The following is a 19,843-nucleotide window of genomic DNA, read 5'->3' as shown; positions in this document are numbered from 1 at the left end:
CTCTTCCTTCTCCTCCTCCACCACCACCAATACCATCACCTTTCCTCCTCCTCCTGCTCCAACTCCCCTTTGGGTCCAGTGTGTATTATTTTTAATACTGATGCATATGTAAAAATATATTTGCATTTTTAAAAATTCCTTGAAATTTTCTTGTTCTACAGTTTTGTTGATTCCCCTCCCCCTCCTTTTTTCTTCCTGTTTTGTTATGTCTATCTGTCTCTGTTGTCCGTTCTGTCTGTCTTTTTCTTTTCTGCTTTCTTTTTGGCTAGTGTCTGCTAGATTATCACACAGTTGCCTCCCTTCTGTTTACTTAAGATTACAAATATGCATATGTTTATGTATCCATTGCCAACTGGGGAACATCCTAATTTGATCATAAAAGAAACACATTCCTTTTTGTCTTTCTTTACATACCTCTCCATTGACTATAATGCCTACTGTTTTGAGGCTCAAAGTTTGATTGTCTGATTAACTTCATATAAGTAAAAACACAGGTTGGAGCCAATATATGTAAGAAAAGTATGTGTGAGTGAAGGGATTCTAAAGATTACCAAAGAATTGTGCTCATTAACTGAGGAAATGTGGTATTCACCAGCTATTGCTTTCTAACGGTTCTTGCAAAACAAAAATCTATTTTAAAATGTGTAGACACAGCAATGGATAGCCCTCTGCAAGGAAGACATTTTCAACCATGTTGTATGTTGTACCATGTCTGCAGCACTTAAAATGTACTGAGTTTTACTTTATCTTTATATAGATGGAAGCACATCATCTCCATTGCAAAGCATCCTTAATTCCAGACTTTGAACTGAAACCACACAGACAAAACAGCTAACTATATTAAAGCAGGCGATGTGCCTTAAAATATACAGGCCTTGAGTTGGGTTTTAAGCAATAGTAATCTTGTTTATAGGATATGATTTTTCCTTCTTGGCAATACAGCTATTAAGCATAAGGACTATTGAATATATGTATATTTAAATTACATGTTAACATTCCCTAAAGCTATCATGTAAAAAAGACAATCCATAATTGCATAACCACAAAGAACAGAAAATGTGCACACATGCAGCTTTTTCAATTAAATAAGTCCGAGTACATGCACAGGTAATTAGCTTTCTTATGAATGACTTACCTGCACAGATACTCAAGGCAAGACTCAGCCCTCCCCAACGGCTTTTGTGCATACATATTCACGTATATTTCCTCCCATTTCAAACCTAGAGCTGTATGCCATCTTTCCTGTTGGACTCTCTAGCATCCATTTTCAGCACCCTTAATTCTTATGGCATTTTCCAGCCTTACCTCTGGCTATAGTTTTTCCAAGCCTACACGAAAGTGCTCATATGATATGTCACCCAATAAAAAGTGGTCAGATGGCTATGCGTAAAACATTAAAAAATGGAAACACATCCACCCTTCAGGTTCACCCTTACCTTGCCATATATAGCAAGATTACGTTTCTTGAGGTGAAATTTCAGCACATTTTATGAATAATTGCAGAATTCTTCAACTGGTTACAGAATTCCGGTTGGGGCGGGGGGGGGGGCGGGGGGAACCTGGCCGAATGAATCAATTATCAATTCAGCAGGCGGAATGTCTGAGTTTGGCTTCAATTCAATTGTGCGTGGGTGTTTATTCTTGCCTGGGCTTTGGCATGTACCTGCCCGCTTTTATGCAGGATCAGGACAAACACACTGGCCACGTTGCAGGGCATAGAGTGTCGGTGCATGTATTTAGATGGAAGTAGCAAAGAATGTGGAAGGTATTGCTGTATGAGCATGCATGTTTGTACAAATGCATGTGCACGCGCGCTGTGTGACAAGGGACAGAGAGAGGTACACCTCTTATCTCTGATCTCTCTGTAATCTTTTCAGTTTCTACTCTCCCTCATTGGAGTCACCGTCGCTGCGGTGTGCACACTGTGGCTTACCCCGAGGGCCCATGGCTTGGTGGCTTCCTGGCTGGAGGAGTGCTGCGGTGGAGGGTGGGGAGCGCCGCTGCCGCCGCTGCCGCGGGTCCGGGTGCTCTGTCCCAGCACAGCAGCAGAGCGCGCGGTGTCAGAGCCCCCTCCCTCCCGCCCTCAACCCCATCCTCCCCTCCCCTCTCCTCCCCTCTGTGCCTCCCTCCACCCCACCCCCCGCCCCGCATTACCATATGGAGGCCGAGTCCCTGCGAATCACAGCAGCAGCGGGCGGTATTTGAATAAGCCTCGCAACCCTAGGAGGACCCCAACTCCTCCACCAGCAGCGTGCTCTGTACCTAGGGCCACCGCGCTGATCTCTAACCTGGTAGCTACGGACACCTCCCTAAAGTCCCCAATGCGCGGAGGGAAGAGGGCCAGATTAAGGTGCTGGGCCTCCCCCTTGCTATTTTCATATTTACTTGACTGATAGAATCAGACAATAAACTATACAAGAAAGAAAGAGGGAGAGAGAAAAAAAGCGAGAAACAGAAGAAGCGAGGGAAAGTGGGAGAGGCGCTATAGAGGGAGGAAGGAAGACAGAGGCTAGAAAGAGCAGAAGATGAAAGAGTTGAGTGAAACTGAGAACGGACAGAATGAGACGGGAAAATATAAAAATATATGAATCTGAGCATTTCAAGCTAAAAATACCATCTCATTGAACTTCACAACCTCCAATTAGAAACGTGTCTGTCCTATCACCAACCCCCGAGACGAATCTGCTGCCTCGATCAGAAATGATTTTATAGAATTGTGTAAAAGACATAAGGCTTTAAAGAAAGGAGCCTATTTTATGAAGCATAGCAAAGGGCATGACATTTAATGAAGATATTTACGAACTCTTGCTAAAAATTCAGCCTCTCTGTGAATACGCAGCCTCTTGCGCTGCGGGCCCTGAAATGACAAGGCCTCAGTCGTGACACCAGAACAAAATTATTCCAACATACCTGGGACTTAAGTGAGATTTTGTTTTCCCTGTCTGCTAGTTTTATATTTTCTAGTTTTCCTCTCCACGAATGTGTGTTTTACACAAAAACACAGCAGTATAAGTCTTTTTTAAATCACATAGCAACCTCTTGGTGGAAGACATTATTTTAGAGTCAAATTAAATGGAAAGCTACTTCTATGTCCACACTACTTCTTGCGACTGCCCAAGATTGTGAATTTAGGGTGTTTCTTGCCATCTTCCCCCTTGCCACCTTTTAACAGAAAAGTGAGTTCCCCGTGCAAAGAAATCTCATTAAAATCTCCAGCCATGTACAAAGTAACCATTGTAAACGTGTGTCATGGAATCTGCAAGCCAAATGCCCCCCCCACCAAAGACACAAAAAGAACGCCTCTGATTAATAATCGCTTACGCGGCATATTGAGCCAAAGGCAGGGGGCCACAGGACGCCAGAGAAAGGAACATAATTTTCAATACCTAGAATTTTCGTACAGATTCCGAAGATGAGCTAAGCCTATCTAACGAAGATTAATACTTAGGAAGTAATGCTTTGGGGTGGACAGCAGGTCGTCTAGTGTAGTTTAAATTTTCCTTTTTGGGCCAGAGCAAAGGGAAGCCAACGCAGTCACCAAACATTCTGCATACAGCGGTGTCGATAAGACCATAGGTAACTCAAAATCCAGGCCTAGCATGTTCTCTCTCTCTCTCTCTCTCTCTCTCTCTCTCTCTCTCTCTCTCTCTCTCTCTCTCTCTCTTTCTCTCTCGCTCTCTCCCTCCCTCTCTCCCTCTTTCTCTTTCCTCCCCTCTCCCTCACTCTTTCCTCCCCTTCTCCCTCTCTCTGTCTCTCTCTCTCTCTCCCTCCCTCCTTCTCTTCCTCCCTCTTTCCTTGTCTTTTGAGATAAGGAAACACACTTTTTGTGAGCTGTTCCCGCGAAGCTACATTTTGAACCTCTTGTTTATTTTTATTTTCAAAGTCGAAGTACAACCGTGTCTGAATTCCTTAATTTATGGTTTTATCAGGGTGCTCCCGTTAGCCCGATGTCACCCTAGGCTTGTGAGGAGAAAAGAAAGAACAGGTGAAGCGGGCTTTCAGCCTATTCCATCCATCAGGGCGGCCTTTGGGCCCCACCAAAATTCCTTTCTCCTCTCTCTCTCCATAGGCCGACCAATATTGCTGTGGTCGCAGCCAGGAGGATTTAGGGCAGGGGTTCTAGAAACAAAATAAGGGAGCTGCCGCATCCACAGAGCTCAAAGGAATCTAGGAAATCACCCAGCCCAGAAAACTGAGTGGTGCTAGGGGCCAACGTCGGGCTCCAGGCTCCTGCCAGCAGGGAAACAGCGACACCTACTGGCCCTTGAGCACCTTGCTTGGGTCGTCGAGGAGGCCCTGGCCTGGGAGAACCTGCATTCTCTGGACTTGAGGGGCTTCAAGAGCTTTATGTTCGAGACATTCGGGACTTCTATAGCCATTACTGAACAAAGAAAGAAAATCTACAGTTTCAAGATGGCCTTCGGGGGGGGGGGCTGCAGAAGGGACTCAAAGATCCTTTCTTCTGGAACCCTAGGGACCTGCAAATGCTGTTGACCTCAGCCAAAGCGAGACCCAAGCGAATGTCGAAATCCTAATTTACTTGGGTTTATACTATAGTCCTCTTCATCACCGTACGTATTTCAGCGCCAAAGGAAGACTGCATCTTTACAAAAGCCTGGCACCAGAGGTCTGCACCTTTACTGTACTGCACTTCATCCAGAAATTGACAACTTTTCTTTCTTTAAGAATTATAATATTATTAATTCCTCAAGTTGGAGTAAACTTATAGAGAGGGTGATGTTTTTGAGATCTACACACATACCCCACAAAGCATGTATAGCAAAGTAGATATGTTAAAAAATGTGCACTTTATATGACATATATCTGAGTGCAATGTGTGTATTTTAGACTTTGTCTTATGAGTTTTCCCATAAACCAAATGGTCATTTCCTATGAAAAGATGTGGTGCAGGTGGGCTGGGCACTGAGTGGAGGAAGGAGGGGATCCCGCAGCCCCTCCCACTCTCTGTGTTTTCTTTTCATGGGCCAGGTTCTGAGGAGGCAGGAACCAACTTACTGTGGTTCAGATCACAACCTGTTCAAATGTTAGGGCAGATGCCTTCCTCGTAGAACACTGGAGTATTTGAACTACCTGAAGACTTTGAGGTTTCAATTTAAAATGTCACTTATTAACAAATCCCAGTTTTCTAAACAATAAATACACCTGTTAATCAAAGGTCAAGACTTCCTATTGAATACTCTTAGCTGTAGCATACTGAGTGGAACAAAGGTCTAACATATCTCACACATATCTAACATATCTCACACATATCTAACATATCTTACACATATCTAACATATCTCACACATGTGAGGAAGAAGCTTTGGTAGAGCCAAATTATTGTCTTCATTTTTAATAATTGTAAAAGTTTACTAATTACATTTTTCTTTAAATAAAACAGGAAGCTCTTAGTTTCCCTAAAAACAGAAGAGATTAAATATAGTTTTCTATGTTCTTTTTTATTTAAAAAAATCACTCAAATGTTCAGGAAGCATTTTTATGCTTGTTTTACAAATGCATTTTTTGTTTTTAATTTTCTTGAAAGTGGATAGGAGTATGTTCAATAACATATGCACTCAAACCTTAAGATAGAGGCTTAGCAATCTGTGTGCCATGTGAGTAAACTCATATTGCTAATACTGAATAAAACAGAGCTCTATTGTTATGACATTCTTTTTCAATGAGCCTTATATCTTGCTGAGTATTAAAGTTTCTTCTTGAAATAAATGAAGTCTTCATAGGAGAGAGGAGGAGAGGAAAAAGGCCGCAGAACTGCACTGGGCAGACAAACACTAGGCAACCAAGCCCAGCTCACAGGGTTCTTTAGGTCTGCAAGCACTTTGGAAAATGGCAGTGTTTCTTTTCCTTTCTCTGTGTGGGACTTTAGAATGCATCTTATTTGTGACCCAAAATCATAGCTAGAATGGATTTTGGTTTCATCGCCTTTGGTGTAGCTCTAAACTATTAAGCCCTGATGTGAAGAATACAAAAAAGTGGAACGAACGTGTGTGCTTTAAAATGGTGGAAATTTTCTGCATTTGCATGCCAACCAACACCAACAAGTCAGCATATAGTACCCTAGGCAAAGGAAAGTTGCTTGATTTAGAACAGAAAATTAGGTCAGTGTAGTAATTTATGTGATAAGAAACATGAAAATGTTTGCTATAAAAGCATAGACGTAAGTGGTCGTTGTGACTCCTGTGAAGGGTGGAGACAGAGTCCTGGTGTGTCTTCATCTCCTTTATACAGCTCTCTCTTTAGTGCAGAATTAAACAAATGAATACAGTCTGAACTACTAGATTGGGTCTGTGCTCTTTGTCACATCTGCCCATGGTCTACTGTCTCCAGGGAAGGTGCACTTAATTCCATTCCCTGTTTGTTGAATAACATAAAGGAACAGATGCGAGGGTGGCAATATTGATCAGAAAACATTACTCTATGTGAAAATGAGACAGGTACATTTGAAGTCTGCTTAAATCCATAGCTGGTTGTCTAGGGAGAGCCTTTACTGTATAAGTTGGCAGTCAGAGTGAATGAAGCTCTGGGGAAGAGAGAAAGCCTCCAAAATCAGGTCCATGGAGAGGTACTCCAAGAACACCTGTGTGCATCTACTTGGAGATGTGTGTGTGTGTGTGTGTGTGTGTGTGTGTGTGCGCGCGTGTGTAAAACATTTGATCAAAAATACATTCGTAAAATTCTGCCATGTTATCTGTGGGAACCAGGTATCAAGGTCACCAACTGCCCAGGATAGCTCAAGGAAAGACGCAGCATTGTTGGTTTTGATGGCTTCTTTCGTATCTCTGGCTCTTTACAGTACATCTTTTGAGTCGGGAGAGGGTGAATTTTCTCCCCCCCCCCCTTCTTGATTCTGGCAAACAAAACCATTCTACCACTTGAGCCATCTGTCGCAGGTGTAATGGATGGCAGGGGGCCCGACCTAACTACACTCTAGTCTCTTCCAGGTCCTCACCGCTCGGCACCAAACAAATGAGTCCTGTTCTGCCGCTAGGGTGCCGAGGTGGATGGTGGATGCTGGCTCCAGCCTTTGGCAACACTTGATGCTTAGAAACTAGAACCAGCTGACAACACACGCAACACACAGGCGCCCGCCCCCCCCACACACAATCTGCACACGAATGGAAGATACATACAGAACACTTAAAAGCCCTTTTGATTCCCTCTTAATTCTTGGTTACTTCGAGCTGTCTTACTCATTACATATAGACGCCCCCACCCCGTCCCCCCCCCGAGAGTGTTTGCGTGTAGGGGGGCACGCATGAATGTGCGTGTGTATTTAAAAAACGCTTATTGGTAGGTCAGCAGCAGCTGATCAGTCATGGTGATCCAATAATCTTTTTGACTACATACGAATTTTCGTTAAAGTCATTTTTTTTGTGAAAGGAAAATAACAATATTCTGTACAATCTAGGGATCCTAGGTTAGGATCGAGGGGATGGCAGAACCAAAGAGTGCCCACTTTGCCAAACTTTCCCTTTTAAAGGACTGAGAGAAGAATACTTTCTCACTTCTTGATGCCAAAGCGTCCCTTGAACGTGGGTATGTAAGCTGTAGGTCGGCTAGGGAGAAGCCACAGCCGTCGCGGATTCCCTACGCAGGTCGGGAAGCAGCCCTGGGCGGGAGCCTGAACAAGAAGCTACAAGGCGAACGGCACCCATTTGTTCCGGGATCCTTATGCTGTAGCCCTTCCCCGACCTTCAATCCATCCCAGTTTTAACCGCTGTTTGACTAACGCTGGACTCTCAGATTTGGGCGGGGTCTGGACCCTTCCAAGTGAGAGCTGCTTGGGCCCCCAGAGTACTCACCTTAGGCGAGGCCTTGGCAAATCACGGCCCAGAAGCATCAAGTTTCCACTCCCAGATGTACCAGAGTCCCTTCTGTCTTCCGGTCACCGCAGGCCTCTCTCTCTCCTCTCTCTCTCTCTCTTCTCTCTTCTCTCTCTCTCTCTCTCTCTCTCTCTCTCTCTCTCTCTCTCTCTCTCTCTCTCTTTCTCTCTCTGGACTTTCGGAGGCAAAACAGCTTCGTTATTCAGAGGAGGGGGAGGAACACGAAAGAGTGGGGGAGGAGGAAAGAGAGAGGAAAAGAAGGGAGAGGGGGAGAATGGAGGTTGAAGAGGAGAAGAACCAGAAGATAGTGCGGGCGTTGCTAGAAGAGGAGGAGGAGGAAGAGGTGGAGGGATGGGAGGGGTAGGGTGGAGTAACAGAAGATGGGGTGGGATGTGACCGCCAGGAATAAATTGCTCCCCACCCAGCTGCAGTGCGACGCCCCCAGCGTCTCTGGGGAGCTGGTGCGTCAGCTCCGGACTGGCCTAGGCGGGGCTGTACAAAAGCTAGCACCGCAGGACCCCCTGCGAGGGCTTCCACCTAGTTCAGCCAGCCCACGAGGCCGCTTCCCCAGCCAGCCTCCTTGCTCCGGCAAGGTGGCCATGCACTGCCTTCAGGCCATCGGGAACTTCTACTTCACCACAGGAGCCTAGCCATCCTGTTTGGTGTCAGAGAAGTGCGGAAGCCCGCAGGGCATCCTTACCCCCTCACCCTGGAGGCCCAACGCCCTGGCCAGAGCGGCGGTCGGTTGAGTCCTGTTCCACTTCCAGCCCCCCTTCCCCAATGCCCGGGTTAAGCCCGAGCCCGATTCTCCGCTTTCCACCGGGTATCTTTGCCTCTTCTATGCCCCTTCCTCTTTTCTTTCTTGCAGTCTCTCTCTCTCTCCTTCTCTCTCTCTCCTCTCTCTCTCTCTCTCTCTCTCTCTCTCTCTCTCTCTCTCTCTCTCTCTCTCTCTCTCTGTGTGTGTGTGTGTGTGTATGTGTGTTCGTGTGCACGTGTGTTTGTGCTCACGAGTGAGCGCTTGTGTGTATATAAGCGCGCAGGCACGTTCTAGGCAAGAAAGAAGGTAAAATCTAGCGCAAAAGTAGCTTTGGTCTCCTGCATCTTGGAGACGCGAGCGAGCTAAACATATCGAGTATTTGACATCACATTTCGAAGTAAAAAAAAAGAAAAGAAAGAAAGAAAGAAAGAAAGAAAGAAAAGAAAAGAAAAAGAAAAAACAGGGCAGGAGCTCACCGGATCATTTAAACTGAGGTTTTACCCTGAAAAGATCATTTATTATTGTTAAGTAAGACGAAAACAAGCTGAAAATGAAAAGCAATCAGTAGGGAAGAAAACAAGATATTTTGGCAACCGTCCGAAGCTGGGAGTCTTTGGGAAGGTTTTCCTGAGTAGGAACATCCAGGATGGATAAAGGTGGAAGCCACAGATTCGTACAAAACCGCTTCAGTACGTGATGGGATTAGAAATGGGACCATGCTTTCCGACACAGACAACCCATTAGTTCTCTGTTAAACGCATTAAACCACCCCCATACAATGATTTCATGGACGCCTTTAATGCACAGACACGGGGGTATCACGGAGGGTGCACGCGGTCGGTTTGAAAAATTGTGACGCATTCATAAAGAGAAAAAGTTTTAAAACATCGATATCTAAACATGCGAGTGCGTTTTCTCAGACAACCATGCCTAAATACAGTGAGCTCCCACCACCCGATCTTCATTTCCTTGCTGATCTCTAGATGCGACCTTGTACAGTAGGCCCTAGGTTCCACATAATTCTACTTACATTTATCTGAATGGCAAGTCATAAAATGTCAGAGGGGGGAGGAAATCCTTGAGGGACGTGGAGAAGCAGCCTTTTATTAGCAATTATATTCTCCCAAAGCTGTTTAATTTCAATAATAGCAATGGTGTCGCGGTAACCATCTCCTTTCTGCCATTACAGTGAGACTACCAAATGGATCGCAGCACTACTGGGTTTGCGTACTTAGTTGAGAGACTACTACTGCTGCACTTTATGCACCTATCCTAGGGCAGGAAGAATTTCCTGGACATTACTTTGTTCAGCATCTAGTGTAAGGATTCATTTACCTCCAAATTTTATTTCAGGATAACAATGATAAGATGTTGCTAATTTATACCTACCATGGGCTTAAAGTAAAATGGAAAACGAAGATGTTCTTTGAAACATTATGTTAGTTGAAGGCAAATAAAAATATTTCCCTTGAGCAGAACAAGCTGGCTATGAACTACATACAGTGAAGGTCATATTTCACCACACTAACCGAGATTTTCACAATTCTTTTGGAGAGCAGCAACAGGAAAACAAATGAAGAGCACAGAGGCAGAGCCCAGCCTGTGCCTGTGCATCACACTGCCAAGAGCAAACATCCTGGCCACAGTGGTGCCCTCCCAGACTCACAAAGCTGCACTTACATGGATCTGGTGTCTAAGGATAAAAGTTCTCCATTCCAGGGCATCTCCCAAACATTGTGAAGTGAGTGTTTGTATAAGGACAACATTCAGACTATAGTACAATGACAGGCCAGAGATAGAGCCTTTATTATGTGTCATCATTTAACAGTCGAACAATAATTAACCACCTTTGCTTGTTGAATACTAATTGTAGATGTTTGGCTGTCTTTGTTTGAAATTATGAGACACTGCCAGAGGAAGCAGAAGGGTGTGACAATCACAGGTTTAGATTACAGATGTTTAAGACATAGAGAAAGCCCAAAGACAGCTGTGGCTGGGTTTACACTTCTCTTTGCAAAACTTCTCTTTATATCTAAGGTAGACAACTTCATAAATTGCACTCCAGTTTTTCCTTTTAACTTGTATACTTTGTCAGATTTGCTTATTCATACACACTCACAAAATGGGCCAGACATCTTAAAGTAGACAGGAGATAGCTGCTGACATCCCAGAGACACTCAGCCTGCCTGTTGGCAAGCTGTGGAACTTTTTGTGAGGAAGTCAGGAAAGCCCCAAGGTGTGTCTGGCAGTATTTGGCTGGCACTGGGAGTGTGGCTTCCATGAGAGACTTGGAAATGTGACCTGAATCTGGGAGGAAGAGGAAGAGGAAGAGGAAAAGGGTTTCTCTCTCCAAATCCTGTCACTGAGGGGACAGTTTTACGTCAGACTGTTTTCCACTGTTGCTACCTGATATTCAGCTGGTCTCAGAGACCTAAGACTGAGATTTACACAGACAGCTATACATGTCCCCCAGATAGGGGTGGCTGTGGAGTGCTTGCTGTCTGATTGTTTTCACTGATCTCTTCTGTAAAACAAACAAACAAACAAACAAAAACAATGGCTTTTGCAACAGCCAGGAAGGCCAGAACATTTACTATCAAGCAACACTGACTATGATATAGTAATGGTTTGGGTTGAACCTTTACCACCACAAGAAGCATTTTTTCTGCCTGTCTCTCAGAGACTTGTAAAAAAAATTTACTGGTAGTCACTGCTGATAGTTCTTACAGTAATTAACACAGAGCTCAAGGGCATTCTGGGGTCATATAAATATCAATAGAGAGAGAGATTGCCAGTTTACTAGCAGCAACCTGTAAGTGGGCAATAGTCTTACAGAGATGGAACTTCGTTTGTATGATGGACCCAAGTCTTCCTAGCCTGTAAGATTTTGTCTAAATTCACCAATCTGAATTAAGGAGCCAGGATTCACAGCCCTTCTGTGGACTACCACTGCATACCCAGCCCTGTACCCTGTGTGCCCTATGGTCACCGTGTGGAGCTTCTACTACAATTCTCTTAATTTTCATTTTTTTAGCCTGCCTTTTTGGTCACCTTGAATGAATATTTCTTTCAGAAATCAATGGAGAAGTTCAAATTTATGCTTCATATTCACCAGCTAAAAGCTATTCTGTTTTATCATCAAAAATTAAGGCCACTCCCCAAATTCAGCATGTGACTTTTTAAGGCTCAAATAATTCCTTCGGTTATTTAAGGCTTCGGATATCTGTGGGCGTCAAGTTTCAGAATGGCAGAAAAGTGGTGTCAGCAAGGACACTGACGATTGTTGAGTGAGGTCATTATTCCTCAAGTCTCTTACCTTCCTGCCTAATGAAAGGCAGCTTGGCCCTGTTTGAAATTCTCTTCTACAGCTACCAAAATTGGTGAAATGAATTCCAATCAGGGATTGCTCCTGTCGTCTTACCTCTTAGAAAAGGTCCTGACTGGACTCTTGGCATTTAAATTTAGAGACTTGCCTCTGCACAGATTATCAAAGTTATTATTACTCTTAAAGGAGGGGCTCCTTGTCACTTTGTATGCTAGCCATATATACCACATATATGTGTGTGTATGTATAATTTAATTTTGTATCTAAGCTCACATTCATGCTCAGGAGGGGAGGGGATCAGTAAACTAACACATGCATCAGGATAGAATCCCCACAGCTTCTGACAAGAAGGGCAGTCCCCCTCCCCCACATTTGCTTATCCTCCTTGGAATCCAGGGCACCTGTAAGGTCCTCAGGTGAGCCTCTGAGGAGGGAGATGCCAGGCTCTCTGGCAGCTTTCCAGAGTACTTTGAGCTTGGCCGCCATTTCGCTTGTTCTTTTCCTTCAAATCACACCTGCTGCCACAAATCCGGTACACCTGACACCAGATGTAGTCAAAAGGAAAAGAAAAGAGAACGCCTCGCCCTCCTCCCTAATTCCTTTTGGTAGGAGCCCAGGTCACCAAATCCATTACATAATTCCAGCTCAGGCTGACACCTGTGCCAGCACTGGAGCGGGGTCGGGTTGCAACGCCTCTGCTGGGACCCGGTCTTCGCCACAACCTTGCCAAAAGCCAGCCGTGGCTGAACCAAGTTGGGGGTATATATAGTTATATACCTCTTTTATGATTTAAAAGGCTGGATCCTGGCGGGGGGAGTGTTTCAAGGATTCTCCCACTCCCCAGCTTAGGGTTATGAAACACAAAATGATGTTTCAAAACCTCGGAATTCACTCAGGCGGTGTCCGAAGTGCTTCGGTGTTCCAGCTTCAGCGAACTACTTTTCATCTGCTGCAGGGGACTTCTCCCGCGTCCCCTAATCTGCCTTCTTTTACCCCCCACCTCCCACCCCGCTTCCATGCTATCGATGTGCACTTTGTTGGTGCTCACGGCTTAGCACATAGATGTAGTTAGTAGCCCGACTGGGGTTCCCCTTTCCCCTGAAGGCGGACGATGCTTCATTAAGTATCTGCCATTATTAACCAGTCAAAGAGAAGCCTTATTCCGACCGCAAATCCGCATCGTTTTTTTCCCCGTGCCTGAACAGTTTGTGGGAAAGGCAGTTTGGTGACCACTGGCGAGTCCATTCTCTCACAAGTCGTATGCCCAGGTCTTTGGGGGATCAGAGAACGAAAGTTCAGTTCCCAAACTACTGGGAAGTTCACAGTACGCCTCCCTGTGCCTTCTTCTAACCTTCACCGCAAAAGATCTCAAGTGAGGCAAATCTTTAGATCAGAATTAAAATTTCCAATATCCCCCCGAAAGAAATTAAGAATACTTGCCAATGACCCACCACATCAAAGGAGCTTATTATGGCGATTTACGGTTTACCACCAAGTTGGACAGTTATGCTGGAATACACTCAGGCTTCGTTTTACACAATTCTTAAGAATTTCGTTGAGGCCTGGAGCCAAGGCTCAGTCTCCCCAGTTCATAGGAGGAACTCTTATGGGGACTTCGGTTGAAAATAATATAAAATTAAAGCTAGATCCCAGATTTTCTGAGGATCTCAAAAAGTAAAAATGAGCATGCAGTAAGAATCAGAGAACTTGCCAGGACAACTCAGGCCATCTCATGCACACACCGAAACCAGGGTCGATTCGCGTTGTGCATCCCTCATCATTTACCCGCTTCTTTCCTGTTCTGTATCAAAAACACGAGAAACGCTGTCGCATATACCCCTTTCTTTTAGTAATTTCAAAGACCTCTGGGAATGTCCCTGTACTCTATGCCCTTTAATAAATAATCTGCCTGTACATTCGTGTGCGCCTAGAACAGTGTAGACCAGCGACCTTCTTGTATAGCGACAGGCGCTGGTGAAATTGTCTCTAAGGACTGGGTTGCTGGCGAGGCTAGAGAGCACGCTGCCCAGCCTGGGAGAACTAAGAAGTAAGCCGGCCCCGCAGAACCTGCGTTCTCTAAGAACGCTGTCTTCACAGCAATTTTGCAAGCCCCACCCAATAAAAGTTAAAGCATGATGACACTATACCTTGCCCCGTGTTACTCTGGCGCCTGTTTCCCAGTTTGGACATGCTGGAAGTGTTGGGTTTGGGGAGGTTTGCTTTGGCTGGGTGTGTGAGTTGTCTATATAAGCCCTGCTGCAAGTACTGTACGGAGGAACCCGCCTTGATGGACTCGGGTGTTAATTAACGCGAAGCTAATTTGAGCTCTAGGAGCTGGAGGCAGCAGGTCGAGAGGCGAGCCGCGAGGGGCCAGTGACCTCTAGTGGACAAGAGAGGATATGCAGCGCGAGTGAGTCAGCGCGCCAGCCTGGATGGAAGAGAAGAGCGAGCTGCTGATTCGAATTTCTCACAATCTAACATCAGCAGGCCACACAAACGCACGAGTTAAGGGGGCAAAGAGAAATCAGTAAGAGATTTAAGACAAGGGCTTTTCCCCTTCTGAAGCATTTAAAACAAGTGAATAACACACATACACACACACACAACACACACACACACACACACACACACACACAGGCCTTCACCATTCTTTAAGGCAAACAACACAATGTATGCAGAAAGGGTTTGGAAAGTCAGCGTAAAAAACTTTGCTTTCTGAACATAGAGGAAAACAGTTCTTAAAGCTTCTGTGAGACAAAGTGGTCAGCCCATGAATAGAGTTCACCACACCTGTTCGGGCTTTCAGAAAATGTTCCAGAAAGCCTAACTGGATTTATAAGAGGAAAGCAAAAGAAGCATTTTTTTTATAACTTCCGTATTCCCCGGTCAAGCAAGGCTGGACAAGATGGGAGCAATTGAAGCGCAAAACAGCCTCTTGGCTTAAACATAATTTAGACAATGGCCCCTCCCTCCACCCACGTTTCATCAGTTAGTTAATTAGTGTCCTTGGTTATTTTGAAAAAGATTGTCCTGGAACCACACAAGTTAAAAGCAAACCATAAACCTTGATAATCGAGGCTGAATTCTTGTAAAAGCCAAAACCAAAACAAACCCAAAAGAAGAAAAACCAAATGAACTTTTCATTTTGGCTTTCCCATTCTTCAGACTACATCTGAACTCTGGAGGTGGCTTGCAGCCTGCATCCCATCTCAGATCTCAAAGGTCCCTAGCCAGACTGAATTTCCTACCTCTCTCATGTCCTGCGTTTGAGCCCCCTCCCCACTTGTGGAGCTTTTGAGAATGCTCCAGTTTTCCTTCCTTGGGCATCCTTCGTAATGCCAAAGCTGAAGTATGAATTCCAAGGCACTAGGAGCCTGGGAAGGTCCTGTGGGTAGCCAAGTCTATGATCAATAGGACAAGGACACCATGGTGTGAGGGGTTTCCTCTTCCGAGACGGGGGTGATACATGTTCACTGACTAAGAGGGTCTGGAGCACAGTCGTCTTGTTGCGTTCAAATTTACTGCCAGAATATTGTTTGCAGTCCTGCCTGGGAACATCCTTGAGTGGGGACATCTTTGGTGGAGAGTACAAAGTTTGGTCGCTGGAGAAGGAAGGAATAACCGGCAGGCAGCTGAGGCTGGACAGCATTGCTTTTTCTCGGAACTTCTCTTTGCTTTGACTGAGTTGCATAGGCCGAAGGAGCGGGAAGGTCTCCCGGCTAGGTTGTTGCTGTTCAGAACACCTCTAAGAAAAAGAGTGGGGGAAGGGCTGAATTTGGGAGATTAGGCGCTCCCACTCGCCGATGGATGGGAGCTGCAGCGAAAGTCTAGAGCATAGCCTACCCTAGTGTCACATCTTAGTGAGGACAAAACTGAGAACGGCAGGATAAAGATGAGCCTACAGACACAGAATATTTTAAAGAGCTGTATTTCTTTGCGGACCAAAGAAGACAGATTGAAAGCTGTTGAAGCGAAACATCGCGTGAAAGTCCCACCGTTAAATCTATGTCACAACAAAACATAGTGTTAACAGATTAAATTGAATTGTTAAAAAAAAAACTATCAGTAAATTAACCAATAAACAACTCAATTTCAAAACACACACACTTACTTTTATGTCTGTGATAGTGCCAGCGGTACCCAGAAATACTATGTAGCACTAGAGTTAGACAAACCTACAGACTCCAGAATCAAACAACGATGATAACAAAAAACACGAGGCAGAAATAGATTGTCAGGAGTTCCTGCATTCTGTTTTAGCCTCTGTGCCCAGAGGAGAGAAGGGACTGAGTTGCCCTTAGCACCATTTAGGGGCACATATGGTGGGTCTCTCTGGATTGGCAACAGCACACCTAAGTCCAGGGGACTAGAGATAGAGAATCAACTATGCCCACTCCCTCCTTAATAGCCTATAAAATGGAGTCCACGGGGTTGGGCTCTCAAGACTTTAGGGTTTTGCCATTTATCATGACTGTCAGGCTGCTCTTTCTACCCCCTCTACCCGAGGCTCAGTGAATGCTCTTTTCTGTATAAGATAGAACTGAGCAAGGTCAAACCTGATTCAACAGACCCCAAAGAACCCTCCTCTCAGACCAGAACACACCACAAGGGCTGACTGCACTTACAGCCTTCTGTGGTTCTGACCAACAATGGCCCAAGCAGTCGGCTATGAGAGTTCATGGCGCTGGTGGCCTGTGCCAGAGTAAAGGTCATAGAGTTTACCTCTCAATTTGCAACACTTAGGAACGCCACAGATTTAGGTAGATTTGGCACACGTAGGAGCTGCCTTCTCAAATGGCTGTGCTCAGAACATCCCCAGCCTAGAAAGATGCAAAAAAGCTTGTATATTTAACTCCCCCAAACTCAAAACAGGGGCAACTCTCCGTCCTACCTATTATCCTGAGGTCCTTCATCTGTGAACAGAAACCAATAATTCCCAAATATGTTCCTTGGAAAATTAGAAAAAAACAAAAAACAAAAAAACCTGAAGTCCAGGATAGTAAGACCTGGGGCAGTCACAAGACCACCAGACAGACCTTGGTGAGTCTGGGGCCAGGTAAGGGTGAGGCTAATTCCAGCAGGTACTTCGAAGGGTGGCACTGTCTTATTCTGGCTCTCAGCTATTGGGTTTTTTTCTTCCTTTCTTCTTCTTTTTTTTTTAGGGAGGACTTGAGTTACAGATTTCATGTGTGGGGAGATTTAGAATAACACATTTGGGATATATATATATATATATATATATATGTATATATCTGTAGTATATATATATATATATATATATATATATATATATATATATTTAGTATATATATGCTGAAAAGTCTTGTGCTCTGTTTTTCTCAGGACTTGTACTCACACCCCTACTCAGACATACCCCAAGTGTCTCAAACTGCAACATTTAAGCATCAGGGTAGGGGGGCGGTCCTCCACTCCAGGCTCAGAAAGTAAAGCTTGCAGTCAGTTTTACCCTTTACTCTTCTTCCACCTTAAACTGAGATGGAGGTCTGAGCACAATAGTTTCTTTGCTTGCTTCCTAAGTGCAACTTGGTGTTAAATCTAAGCTGCAGTTGGCTTAGATTCCCAAGATTTTGATAGAGAGAGAGAGGATGTCAAGTGCTTCACATAATCTTTGAGAACAGGACTTTAGTAAGCAGAATGAAGTGGGGAGGGATGCAGGGGGTTGCTGGGAGGTTGGGACTGGGGGCTTGGGGGTGGGGGTGGGGTAGAGAAAGGGGTCTGGAAGAGGGTGGGGAGAGAAGGGACCAGGAGGGATGGGAGGGAGAGGAAGGCTGCATTCCTTCTCGGAAATGCTAGCCCATCTCTGGGTTGCTCTGAGGAAAACATGGAGAGCTGTTCCACAATGAGGTTCCAAGACGTATTTCGGATTCTGAGCTTTGGGCTAGGACTCTAGAAAGACTCACCAGCCAGCCAGGATGCCTAGGGTTTTGCTCTTCTCCACCAAGGGCCCTGAGAAGGTGTTCAGCAAAATCCAGGACCTGAGACCACAGTACACCACTCTTGTGAGCTAAAAGAGTGACAATGTCCTGCTGGTCCTCTACTCTAAGTGATTTCCCCCGAATATATTCCCCCCACCAATCTCCAAAGCACACTGTAATTTTTTTTTTTCATTTAGGGATTAATTTTAAAGAAGCACAAACCATGCGTAAGACAGAATTTACCTGCCCGTATACTCCTGCTGTTAGGAAAAACTGCTTTGACTTTAAGTTTTATTTCATTTAATTTAAAGAAATCAGAAAGGTATCTGGCTTATAAATTAAGCAATCTATTTTGCCATTTTTAAAAAATAATTTTTTTTAAGAGCTAGTCATTGAGCTCAATGCTTTGTTTTTCTCACCAAGTTTCACACTAACTTAAGAGCCTCTCCTTTTCTGCCAGGTAGTCCAGGCTGTCTCATTTCTTTATGTAGCAGCTGGTCTTGAACTCTTGATCTCTTACATTCTTGGCAACTTTAAACCTGAGGCACAGAGCATGGAATTTTTTACAAGTAGAGAGCTAGTCAGCAAACACATCTATAGCAACCTTAAGTGAACACTCAGGTGAGGACAGATACTTGTAAACTCTGAGACTCATAGTTGCCTTTTTAAAAAGAAAGTTTCAGTTAATAAGCTAGGTCAGACACTATGAGTAGACTGGAGGGAGCTAACTACCAGCTTGGGAATCTTGGTACAGATTTGTATTTGTGTGGAAGTCAGAGGTCGAGACAGGGGCCAAGTGATTCCCTGAGGTACTGTTAATAAAGTCTGGTTATTCATGCCTTCGTGCCTTTAGGAGAAATCCAAGAAGGGTGTGGTGACACACACTTTTAATCCCAGCACTCAAGATGCAGAATCACATGGAATTCTAATTCAGCCTTGTCTACATAGGGAGTCCCATGTCACACAGAGCTACACAGTGAGACTCCACCTAGCTTCCCAAAGCAAAGATACCCAAACCATTTCTTTGCTATGCTTATTGTTTTTTGTTTTTTTTCTATTTGTTTGTTTGTTTGTTTAAAATCAGACTTTAGGATTTAGGAAAACAGTAGAATGGTCTTAAGGACACTGCCAATAGGACAAAACAGCAACCAATAGATTAGGAAAAGATCTTTCCCAACCCTACATCCAATAGAGGGCTAATATCCAATATATACGAAGAACTCAAGAAGGTAGACTCCAGAGAAACAAATAACCCTACTAAAAATGGGGGTACAGCGGGGTGGTGGTGGCGCACGCCTTTAATCCCAGCACTTGGGAGGCAGAGGCAGGCGGATTTCTGAGTTCGAGGCCAGCCTGGTCTACAGAGTGAGTTCCAGGGCAGCCAGAGCTACACAGAGAAACCATGTCTCGAAAAAAACAAAACAAAAAAAATGGGGGTACAGAGCTAAACAGAGAATTCTCAACTGAGGAATACCAAATGGCCAAGAAGCACCTAAAGAAATGTTCAACATCCTTAGTCATCAGAGAAATGCAAATCAAAATGACCCTCAGATTCCACCTCAAACCAGTCAGAATGGCTAAGGTGACAGAAGATGCTGGAAAGGTTATGGAGAAAGAGGACCACTCATCCATTGCTAGTGGGATTGCAAGCTGGTATAACTACGTTGGAAATCGTTCTGGAATTTTCTCAGAAAATTGAAGATAGTACTACCCGAGGACCCAGCTATACCACTTCTGGGCATATACCCAGAAGGTGCTCCAACACGTAATAAGGACACATGCTCCACTATGTTCATAGCAGCCTTATTTATAATAGCCAGAAGCTGGAAAGAACCCAGATGTCCTTCAACAGAGGAACAGATACAGAAAATGTGGTACATTTACACAATGGAGTACTACTCAGCTATTAAAAAACAATGAATTCATGAAATTTGCAGGCAAGTGGATGGAACTAGAAAATATCACACTGAGTTAGGTAACC

At 44.6% G+C, this 19,843-nt stretch overlaps 1 long non-coding RNA gene across 3 annotated transcripts in view; it reads right to left on the bottom strand.

Moving 5' to 3' along the window:
* The window catches only part of LOC116083119, a 26,300-nt gene extending 12,070 nt beyond the window's left edge, over positions 1-14,230 (bottom strand). The window contains exon 1 of one of the 3 annotated variants that reach the window (XR_004115591.1): positions 14,074-14,230. This is a non-coding gene — a long non-coding RNA (uncharacterized LOC116083119). Of the gene's footprint in view, positions 1-1,933; positions 3,684-7,823; positions 8,732-14,073 lie in introns of those variants that run through there. The other 2 variants (XR_004115590.1, XR_004115592.1) reach the window with 2 other exon arrangements.
* Positions 14,231-19,843: the final 5,613 nt, after the last annotated feature.

The sequence above is a fragment of the Mastomys coucha genome, unplaced genomic scaffold (assembly GCF_008632895.1).
Source record: "Mastomys coucha isolate ucsf_1 unplaced genomic scaffold, UCSF_Mcou_1 pScaffold8, whole genome shotgun sequence".
Classification (NCBI taxonomy): domain Eukaryota; kingdom Metazoa; phylum Chordata; class Mammalia; order Rodentia; family Muridae; genus Mastomys; species Mastomys coucha.
This window is presented reverse-complemented; position numbering and strand designations above follow the sequence as displayed.